General features: G+C 44.4%; 1 pseudogene; it reads right to left on the reverse strand.

Moving 5' to 3' along the window:
- The window catches only part of LOC125483716, a 16,157-nt pseudogene extending 5,845 nt beyond the window's left edge, over nucleotides 1-10,312 (reverse strand).
- Between the last annotated feature and the right edge of the window lie 498 nt (nucleotides 10,313-10,810).

Below are 10,810 nucleotides of genomic sequence, written 5' to 3' on the forward strand. Positions count from 1 at the left end.
TTCCTCTCCACCTATCCTCTCCTCTATCCCTCTTCTATCCGCCTCCCACTCTCTCCCTATTTATTTCAAAACCCCCTTCCCCTCCCCCTTTTCTGATGAAGGGTCTAGGCCCGAAACGTCAGCCTCTCTGCTCCTATGATGCTGCTTGGCCTGCTGTGTTCATCCAGCCCTGCACCTTGTTGTCACGTATTAGTACAGCTTTCTCTGTGTCTGTTAGTTTTCTGACAGGCGTCTTATCCAAGTGTCTGATCTTTGGCTGTCATTTTGGTGGGTTAGTTTGGTTGTTTTTTCTTGTAGGATTTGTCTTTTCTTGGTTTTGGTTTTTTGTTGACTGATGTTAATGGCTCATTCCAAGTCAGTTGTCCACTGTAGGTTGGTTGCATAACTTCCCTATCGTTTCTGTGGAGCCGGTTGTGGGCATTGTTAATCATTACCTTCACCATTCTGTGGACATTGTGCTCTGCTGTTCTATGTGCCTGTAAGTTGTTGATGAGAGGTTTGTATCTAACACTGCGCGGTAGTACCTGGTTCCTGAGTAGGAAGTAGAATTGCTCGCACGTAGCGTTCTGTCGTTTGGCGTAGGTTTCCCATTTCCAGGCCAGTTTGAGCATGTTGCGCCCCTAGCAGTCTAAGGTTCTTGAGTAGATTTGTAGCTCGAGTTGTGGATGCTGTGGTCGGTTCGCACATCGAGCTGGTTCGTTACTTTGCAGACATTTCATTACCCTGCTGGGTACCCATGATGTTATAACTTCTACAAACTCTTGCATTCCAGTGAAAATAAACCCAGTCTATCCAACCTTTCTCCACAGCTAAAATTCTCCATCTCAGGCAACATCCTGTTAAATCTTTTCTCTCCCCTCTCCAAAACATCCACATCCTTCTGGTAGTGTGGTGACCAGAACTGTATGCAATATTCCAAGTGAGGCCTAACTAAAGTTCTATAAAACTGCAGCATAACTTGTCTATCCTTATATTCAGTGCCCCTTCCAATGAAGGCAATAATGCCATAAACCTTCTTTACTACCTTGTCTACCTGCATTGCCACCCTCAGTGATCTGTGGACCTGCACACCCAGATCCCTCTGCATATCAATACTCCTAAGGTTTCTGCCATTCACTGTATAATTTCTACCCATACTTGACCTTCCAAAATGTATCACCTCACATTTGTCCGGATTAAACTCCATCTGCCATTTTTCTGCCCATGCCTCCAACTGATTTATACCTTGCTATATCCTCTGACAGTCCTCCTCACTATGCATCTCCTCCAATCTTTGTATTGTCTGCAAACTTACTAGTTAGACCAGCTATGTTTTCCTCCAAATCATTTATGTAGATCATGAACAACGGCGATCCCAGCACTGATCCCTGTGAAATACCACTCATCACAACCCTCCCTTCTGAAAAGCATCCTTCCACCACTACCCTCTGTCTCCTATGACTAATCCAGTTCTGTATCCATGTTGCCAAGTCACCCCTGATACCAAAAGAACAAAAGAGAAGTACGGCACAGGAATAGACCCTTCAGCCCTCCAAGCCTGTGCCAATCATCATGCCCTGACTAAACTAAAAAACAAACTTTCTGCCCTTATTTGGTCCATGTCCCTCTATTCTCTCCCTGTTCATGTAACCATCCAGATGCCTCTTAAATGTTGCCAACGTGCCTGCTTCCACCACTTCCTCTGGCAGTGCATTCCAGGCTCCTACGACTCTCTGTGTGAAAAACTTCCCTTACATATCTTCCTTAAACTTTCCACCTCTCACCTTGAAACTGTGCCCCCCTTGTAATTGAAACTTCAATCCTGGGAAAAAGCCTCTGAGTCTTCACCCTATGTATGCCTCTTATAATTTTGTAGAACTCTATCAGGCCTCCTTTCAGCCGCCATCTTTCCATTGAAAACAATCCTAGTCTTTTTAACTTTTCCTCATAGCCAATTCCCCATGAGACCAGGCAACGTCCTGGTGTATCTTCTTTGCACTCCCTCCAAAGCTTCCCCACGAGACCAGGCAACATCCTGGTGTATCTTCTTTGCACTCCCTCCAAAGCTTCCACGTCCTTCTGGTAATGTGTTGAGTAAAACTGCACACAATACTCCAAATGTGGCCTAACGTGGATTTTATATAGCTGCAACACGGTTCGCCAATTCTTGTACTCCATGCCCCTGCCGATGAAGGCAAGCATGCCATATGTCTTCTTAATCAATTTGGTCACCTGTGATGCCACTTTCAGGGAACTGTGGAAATTTGTACCAGTCTACTCTGAGAGACCTTGAAGGCTTTACTGAAGTCCATGTAGACAACATCAACCGCTCTTCCCTCATCAATGATCTACGTCACCTTCTCAAAAACCTCGATCAAGTTAGTGGAGCATGACCTTCCCCACACAACCATGCTGCCTATCACTGTTAAATCCATTTGCTTCTAAATGCCTGTAGATCTTGTCCCTGAGAACCTTTTCCAATAATTTTCCTACCACCAATGTGAGATTCTCAGGCCTCTTATTTCCAGGATTATCCCTGTTTCCCTTCTGAAATAATGGGACAACATTGGCTAATCACCAGTCCTCTGGGACTTCACTTGTGGCCAGAGAGGATACAAAGATGTCTGTTCTCTTGCTTTCTTCAGTGACCCCATCGGGATCCAGAGACTTATCTACCTTAATTCCTTATAAGATGCGGAACATCTCTTCTTTTTTAATAGCTACTTGGTTTAGAAACTCGACATTCCCTTCCCTGAGATCATCCTCCATCAATTCCATCTCTTTGGTGAACACCAATGCAAAGTATTCATTTAGAACCTCACCTACCTCTTCTGGCTCCACACATAGATTCCCTGCTTTGTCCTTAAGTGGGCCAACCCTTTCACTGGCTATCCTTTTGCTTTTTATATGTGTATAAAAAGTCTTGGGATTGTCCTTAATCCTATTTGCTGACGACTTGTCATTACCCCTTTTAGCCCTTCTAATTCCTTGTTTAAGCGCTTTCCTACTTTCCTTATATACTTCAAGGGCTTCATCAGTTCCCATCCTTTTAGACCTCATGTATGCTTCCTTTTTCTTTTTGACCAAGCTCATAACATCCCTGGTCATCAAAGTATCACACTTGCCATACCTGTCCTTCATTCTCACAAGAATGGGCTGCTCCTGAACTCTTATCAACTGCTGTTCGAAATACTCCCACATGTCCGATGTGGATTTACCTTCAAACAGCCGGCTCCAATCAAGAATCTCCGGTTCCTGCCTAATATTTTTGTAGCTCCCCTTCCCAAAATTTAACACCTTCTCCCGAAGACTGCTGTTATCCCTATCCATGACTGTCTTAATTTTGTAATATTATGGTCACTACTCCTGAAAAGCTCCCTCACTGAAACTTCACTCACCTGGCTGGGCTCATTTACAAAACCAGGTCCAGTATAACCCTTTTCGGAAGAAAGGTCTAGGCCCAAAACGTCAGCCTTCCTGCTCCTCTGATGCTGCTTGCCCTGCTGTGTTCATCCAGCTCTACACCTTGTTATCCCAGTATAACCCCTTCCCTGATTGGACTGTTTACATATTGTGTCAAAAAACCCTGCTGAATGGTCCTTACAAATTCTGCCTCACCCAAGCTCTTAGCACGTAGTGAGTCCTAGTTAATATAGGGAAAGTTAAAACTGCCCACAACAACAACCCTGCTGTTTTTACATCTTTCGAAAGTCTGCCCTCTATCTTCCACTGGCACTTGGGAGGCCTGTAGTTTATTCCCAGTCTTATGATTTCACCTTCCCTATTCCTGAGTTCACCCCTTATTGCCTTACTGCACGAGTCCTTTGATGTATCGTCCCTCAGTACAGCTGTGAGATACTCCTTTACCAGTAATGTAACTCCCTTTACCTCCCTTTCTATCACACCTGAAACATCTAAATCCTGGGACATCCAGCTGCCAGCCCTCTCTGTAATCGCGATAATGTCACAGTTCCAAGTACTGACCAAAGTTCATCTACCTTGCCTATGATACTTATCGCGTTGAAACACATACATTCCAGATCAGCTCCTCCTGTCTTTTCAGCATCGTTTCCCTGCCTGTTCCTGTAGCCACTCTGTTTATATGGTGAGTCCAGTTGACTTTCTGGTCGGTGATAAGCCCCAGGATGTTGATAGTGGGGGTTTCTAGGGTTTTAGAGTAGATTTGTAGCTCGGGTTGTGGATGTTGTGGTTGGTTGGCTCACCGAGCTGGTTTGTTGTTCTGCAGACGTTTCATTACCCTGCTGGGTAACATCATGGAGGGGTGTTCAGTGATGGTAACCTCGTTGAATGCCAGGGGCGGTGGTTAGATTGTCTCTTATTGGTGATGGTCATAGCCTGGCATTTGTGTCGCATGACTGTTACTTGCCACTTGTCAGCCCGAGCCTGGAAATTGTCCAGATTTTGTCGCATTTGAAAATTGACTGCTTCGGTAGCTGAGTTGCAAATGGTGCTGAACATTGTGCGATCATCGGCGAACATCCCCACTTCTGACTTTATGATGGATGGAAGATCATTGATGAAGCAGCAGAAAATGGTTGGACCCAGTACATTATACTGAGGAACTCCTGAAGAGATGTCCTGGAGCTGAGATAACTGATCTTCAACACACATGACCATCGTTTGCCCCCAGATACTAATTGATTCTAGTTTTCCTAGGGCTCCTCGATGTCACACTCACTCAATGCAGCCTTGATGTCAGGGGCTGTCACTCTCTCCTTACCTCTGTAATTCAGCCCTTTTGTCCATGTTTGAACCAAGACTGTATTGAGGTCAGGAGCTGAGTGGCCCTGGTGGAACCCAAATTGGGTATCACTAAACAGGTTATCGCTGAGCTGGTGCTGCTTTTTTTTAAAATTCATTCACGGAATGAGGGCGTCGCTGGCTAGACCAGCATTTATTGCCCATCCCTAATTGTCCAGAGGGCCACATTGCTGTGGGTCTGGAGTCACATGTAGGCCAGACAGGTAAGGATGGCAGTTTCCTTCCCTAAAGGACATGAGTGAACCAGACGGGTTTTTTCCGACAATCAGCAATGGATTCATCATCATCATTAGACTCTTAATTACAGATATTTTTATTGAATTCAAATTGCATCGTCTGCTGTGGTGGGATTTGAACCCAAGTTCGCAGGACATTACCTGGGTCTCTGGATTAACAATATAATACCACTAGACCATTGCCTCCCCAGGTGCTTGATAGCACTGTTGATGACAACTTCCATCACTTTACGGATGATCGAGAGAGACTGATGGGGCAGTAATTGGCCAGATTGAATTTGTCCTGCTTTTTATGTACAGGACATACTTGGGCAATTTTCCACATTATTGGGTAGATACCAGTGTTGTAACAGTACTGGAACAGCTTGGCGAGGGGAGCAGCAAGTTCTGGGGCACATGTCTTCAGTACTATTGCTGGAATGCGGTCAGGGCCTGTAGCCTTTGCAGTAGCCAGTGTCTCCAACCATTTCTTGATATCACGTGAATTGAATCGAATTGGTTGAAGACTAATATCTGCAATACTGGGGAGCACTGGAGAAGGCCGAGATGGATCATCCAATCGGCACTTCTGGCTGAAGATTGCTGCGAAAGCTGCAACCTTATCTTTTGCACTCATGTGCTGGGCTGTTCCATCATGGAGGATAGGAATATTTATGGAGCCTGTTCCTCCACTGAGTTGTTTAATTAACCACCACGATTCACAACTAGATTTGGCAGGTCTACAGAGCTTAGGTCTGATCCATTGGTTGTGGGATCGCTCAGCTCTGTCTATCACTAGCTATTTATGCTGTTTGGCATACAAGTTGTCCTGTTTGGTTGCTTCACCAGGTTGACACCTTCAGGTATGCCTGGTGCTGCTCCTGGCATGCCCTCCTGCACTCTCTATTGAACCAGGATTGATCCCCTGGCTTGACGGTAATGGTTGAGTGGGGAATATGCCAGGCTATTACATTATGGATTGTGCTGAAGTACAATTCTGCTGCTCATGGTGGCCCATAGCAGCTCATTGATGCCTACTCTTGAGTAGTTAGATCTGTTTGAAGTCTGTCCCATTTAGCATGGTGATAGTGCCACATGACACAGTGGAGGTTATTCTCAATGTGAAGGTGTGATTTCGTCTCCTCAAGGACTGTGCCTTGGTCACTCTTACCAATAGTGTTATAGACAGATGCATCTGCAGCTGGCAGATTGATAAGGATGAGGTCAGGTATGTTTATCCATCTTCTTGGTTCCCTGCTGCAGACCCAATCTAGCAGCTTTGTCTTTTAGGACCCAACCAGCTCAATCTGTACTACTGCCGAGCCATCTTGGTGATGGACATTAAAATCCCCCACACAGTACATTTTGTGCTCTTGCTATCATTAGTGCTTCCTCTGTGTGTTGCTCAACTGGAGGAGTACCGATTCATCAGCTGAGGGATGATACATGGTTATCAGCAGGAAATTTCCTTGCCTATGTTTAACCTGAAACCACGAAACTTCATGGGGTCCAGAGTCAATGTTGAGCACTCCCAGGGCAATGTTCTCTTGACTGTATAGCACTGTGCTACCACTTGTACTAGATCTGTCCTGCCTGTGGGACAGGAATATCCTGGGATGGTGATGGTGGTATCTGGGACATTGTCTGTAAGGTAAGATTCCATGAGTATGACTGTGTCAGGCTCTTGCCTGATTGTTCTGTAAGACAGCTCTCCCAATTTTGTCACTAGCCCCCTGATTCCAGTAAGGAGGACCCTGCAGGGTCAATAGGCCTGTTTCTGCCATTGTCTTGTCCGGTGCCTAGGCCAACGCCAGGTGATCTGTCCAGTTTCATTTCTTTTAGACTTTGTAGCGACTGGTACAACTGAATGGCTTGGTAGGCCATTTCAGAGGGCAGTTGAGAGTCAACCACATTGCTGTGGGTCTGGAGTCACATGTAGGCCAGACCAGCTGAGGATGACAGATTTTCTTCCCTGAAGGACATTAGTGAACCAGATGGGTTTTTCCGACAGTCGACAGTGATTTCATGGTAATCGGTAGATTCTTAATTCCCGATTTTTTTATTGAATTCAAATTCCACCATCTGCTGTGGTGGTATTCAAAACCACGTCCCCAGAACATTAGCTAAGTTTCTGGATTAATAGTCTAGCAATAATATCACTCGGCCATCACCTACCTGACTGTTGTCATATGTACTGAGATACAGTTAAAAGTGTTGTTTTGTGTGCTATACAGGCAGATCATACATACAAATTGCATCATGATAGTAGACGAGTGCAGAATACAGTGTTACAGCCACAAAGAAGGTGCAGAGACGGAGATCAAAATTAACATTTGAGAGGTCTATTCAAAAGTCTGATAACAGTGGGGAAAAAACTGTTCATGAATCTATTCGTACATGTATTCAAATGTTTATATTTCCTGCCTGACGGAAGAGGATGGAAGACAATATAACTGGGATAGGAAGTGTCTTTGGTTATGTTGGTTGCTTTCCCGAGGCAGCGGGAAGTATAGATAGTGTCAGTGGATGTCAGTGAATGAAAGGCTGGTTTGTGTGATGGGCTGGGCTGGTTCATGACTCTGTCTAGTTTCTTGCGGTCTTGGGCAGAGCAGATGTCATGCTACACTGTGATGCATCCAGATAGGATGCCTTCTATGGACATAGATTGCCACTGCCCAAAATGAGGTATTTCACCCAGAGTTATTTGGAATGTTTGCTGGTAGGGCGGGGGGAGGGGGAGAGAGAGAGGGGATCCAGGGGATTGAGCGACCATCTTCTCGGGAGAAGACCAAGACATCACCTATATCCTGAGAAAACAACAAAGACTGTTACTACCAGTGACTGCAAGATATCATGGGTGAACATTCCACTGTAACTACCACTGTATCAGGATCAGTGATGCGCTCTGATCTGTTATCTGGTTGTATACTTTCTTTGTCAAATTAACTAATGTTTCAAATCTACACTACTGTTTCTTAACAAACTCAAGAAACTGTCAGGAAATTTGAATAAATGACTGTCTATGTAGGTACTGATGTAGAGGTGCCGGTGTTGGACTGGGGTGGACAAAGTCAGAAATCGCATGACACCAGGTTATTGTCCAACAGGTTTATTTGAAAGCACAAGCTTTCAGAGCCTCAGTCCTTCTTCAGGTGTTAGGTACAGTTCACAAAGCTCTCCAAAAATCAAAAATGTGATGTGGAGGTGCCACTGTTGGACGAGTGTGGGACAAAGTCAGAAGTCACATGACACCAGGTTATAGTCCAGCAGGTTTATTTGAAGTCACAAGCTTTTGGAGTGCTTCTCCTTCATCAGGTGGAGTGTTTTTGGTGAACCTTTTTATGGACTGACCTCCACTTAACTGCCCACTCACCATAACCCCTAATTCATTTGCAGTTCAAAAATCTTTCTTTCTTTGCCTGAGAAACTTTCAATGAGGTAGCCTCAACTGCTTCACTTGGCAGGGAATTCCACAGATTCACAACCCTTTGGGCGTAGACATTCCTCCTCAACTCAGTCCTAAATCTTCCCCCATAGAACATAGAACAGTACAGCACAGTACAGGCCCTTTGACCCACCATATTGTGCCGACCTATTATCCTACTAAGATCAATCTACCCTGCATACCCTACATTTTACTATTCTCCATGTGCCTATCCAAGAGTCGCTTAAAAGTCTCTAAAGTATCTGACCTCACTACCACTGCCAGCAGCACATTCCACACGTCCATCACTCTCTGTGTGGAGGTCCTACCTCTGACATCTCCCCTTTACCTTCCTCCAATCACCTTAAAATTATGCCCCCTCGTAATAGTCATTTCCGCCCTGGGAAAAAGTCTTTGGCTATCCACTCTATCTATGCCTCTCATCATCTTGTTCACCTCTATCAAGTCACCTCTCATCTTTCTTCACTCCAATGAGAAAAGCCCTAGCTCCCTCAACCTTTTCCTCATAAGACCTGCCCTCCAGTCCAGGCAGCATCCTGGTAAATCTCCTCTGCATCCTCTCTAAAGCTTCCACATCTTTCCTATAATGAGGTGACCAGAAATGAACACAATATTCCAAGTGTGGTCTAACCAAAGTTTTATAGAGCTGCAGCTATGAGGCTATGCCCCCTAGTTCCAGTTTCACTCACCAGTGGGAACAACCTCCCTGTTTCTACCTTATCTATTCCCTGTTTTTAGGTTTCTCTAAGACTCCCCCCTGCCCCCACCGCCAGCAATAGTTCTTCTAAATTCCAATTAGTACAGTCCCAGTCCACTCAACCTCTCCTCGTAAGCCAACCCTCTCAATTCCAGAATGACCCTGGTGAACCTCCTCTGTGCCAGTACATCTTTTCTTGTATCAGGAGTACTCCAGGTGTGGCCTCACAGGGCTGCACCTGCAAACCAACTTTTTTGTGAACCCAGGCCCCTCTGCAAAGCAGCATGCTGTAATTTTTCACCATTTAAATAATAATTTTGTTGTTATTCCTTCCAAAATGGATGACCTCACATTTACCAACGTTGTACTCCATCTGCCAGACCCTTGCTCACTCACTTAACCTATCTATATCCCTCTGCAGACTTTCAGTGTCCTCGGCACACTTTGCTGCAGCAGTCATCTTAGTGTCATCTGTGAACTTTGACACAATACACTTAGTCGCCAACTCTAAATCATCTGTGTAAATTGTAAACAACTGTGGTCCCAACACTGATCCCTGAGGCACACCACTAGCTACTGATTTCCAACCATAAAATACACCCATTTATCCCTATTCTTTAATTTCCATTAGTTAACCAATCCTGTATCCATGCTAATACATGACCCATAACGGCATCTTTATCTTATCCAGCAGTCTTTTGCATGGCACCTTGTCAAATGCCTTCTGGAAATGTAGATACACCACATCCAGCAGTTCCTCGTCTACCACACTCGTAAAGTCGTCAAAGAATTGTGGTATATTAGTTAAACATGATCTGCCTGTCATGAACCCATGCTACGTCTGGGACAATTTCTATCCAGATGTCTCACTATTTCTGTCTTGATTATAGATTCAACCATTTTCCCCACTACAGAAGTTAAGCAAATGAGCCCATAGTTACCAGCCTTTTGTCTACCTCCTTTTTTAAAAGCTGGCATCACATTTGCTGTTTTCCAATCTGCCAGAACTGCCCCAGAGTCCAGGGAATTTTGGTAAATTATTGTGAGTGCATGTGCTATTTACCATGCCATCTCTTTTAGTACCCTGGGATGGATTCCATCAGGGCGAGGAGACTTGTCTAACTTTAGCCTCATTATGTTGCCGAACACTGCCTCTTTAGTGATAATGATTGTTTCTAGGTCCTCACCTGCCATAGCCTCCTTGTCATCAAATTATGGCCCCTCTCCAGTTATGTTACAGCCAGGTCCGATTCTGCTCATTGGTTCCTGTCTGTGACTGGAGGTCATCTGGGATCACTGTTTCAATGTTTTCTGCAGTTATTCTTTCATGCAACACAAACTGAAAATAGAAAATTCAGTTTGAAGAGTGACCAAAGCAAAATCACTTGGTGTACATCAGTAATTCTGCAAGACATATAGTAACATTTGTAACATTGTTCAATTATCTATTTCACACTGTCCTAGTAAAAATGGAAGTTTGATGCTTAATCTTAATTTCAATTGTAAACAATGTTATAATTTAACATTGAAATTTATACTTAGTGACATAGTTTCTGATATTGAAACAGGCGATGGTTTCCTGAAACATCGGGAAAGATTTCTCCAAGAACTGAATCAATATAACGTCACTTCTCCATTTATTGTATCAGGAGGACAGATGTGGAATATGGATCTTTTGCAACAGGTAAGGAA

The sequence above is a fragment of the Rhincodon typus genome, chromosome 1 (assembly GCF_021869965.1).
Source record: "Rhincodon typus isolate 14 chromosome 1, sRhiTyp1.1, whole genome shotgun sequence".
Lineage (NCBI taxonomy): Eukaryota > Metazoa > Chordata > Chondrichthyes > Orectolobiformes > Rhincodontidae > Rhincodon > Rhincodon typus.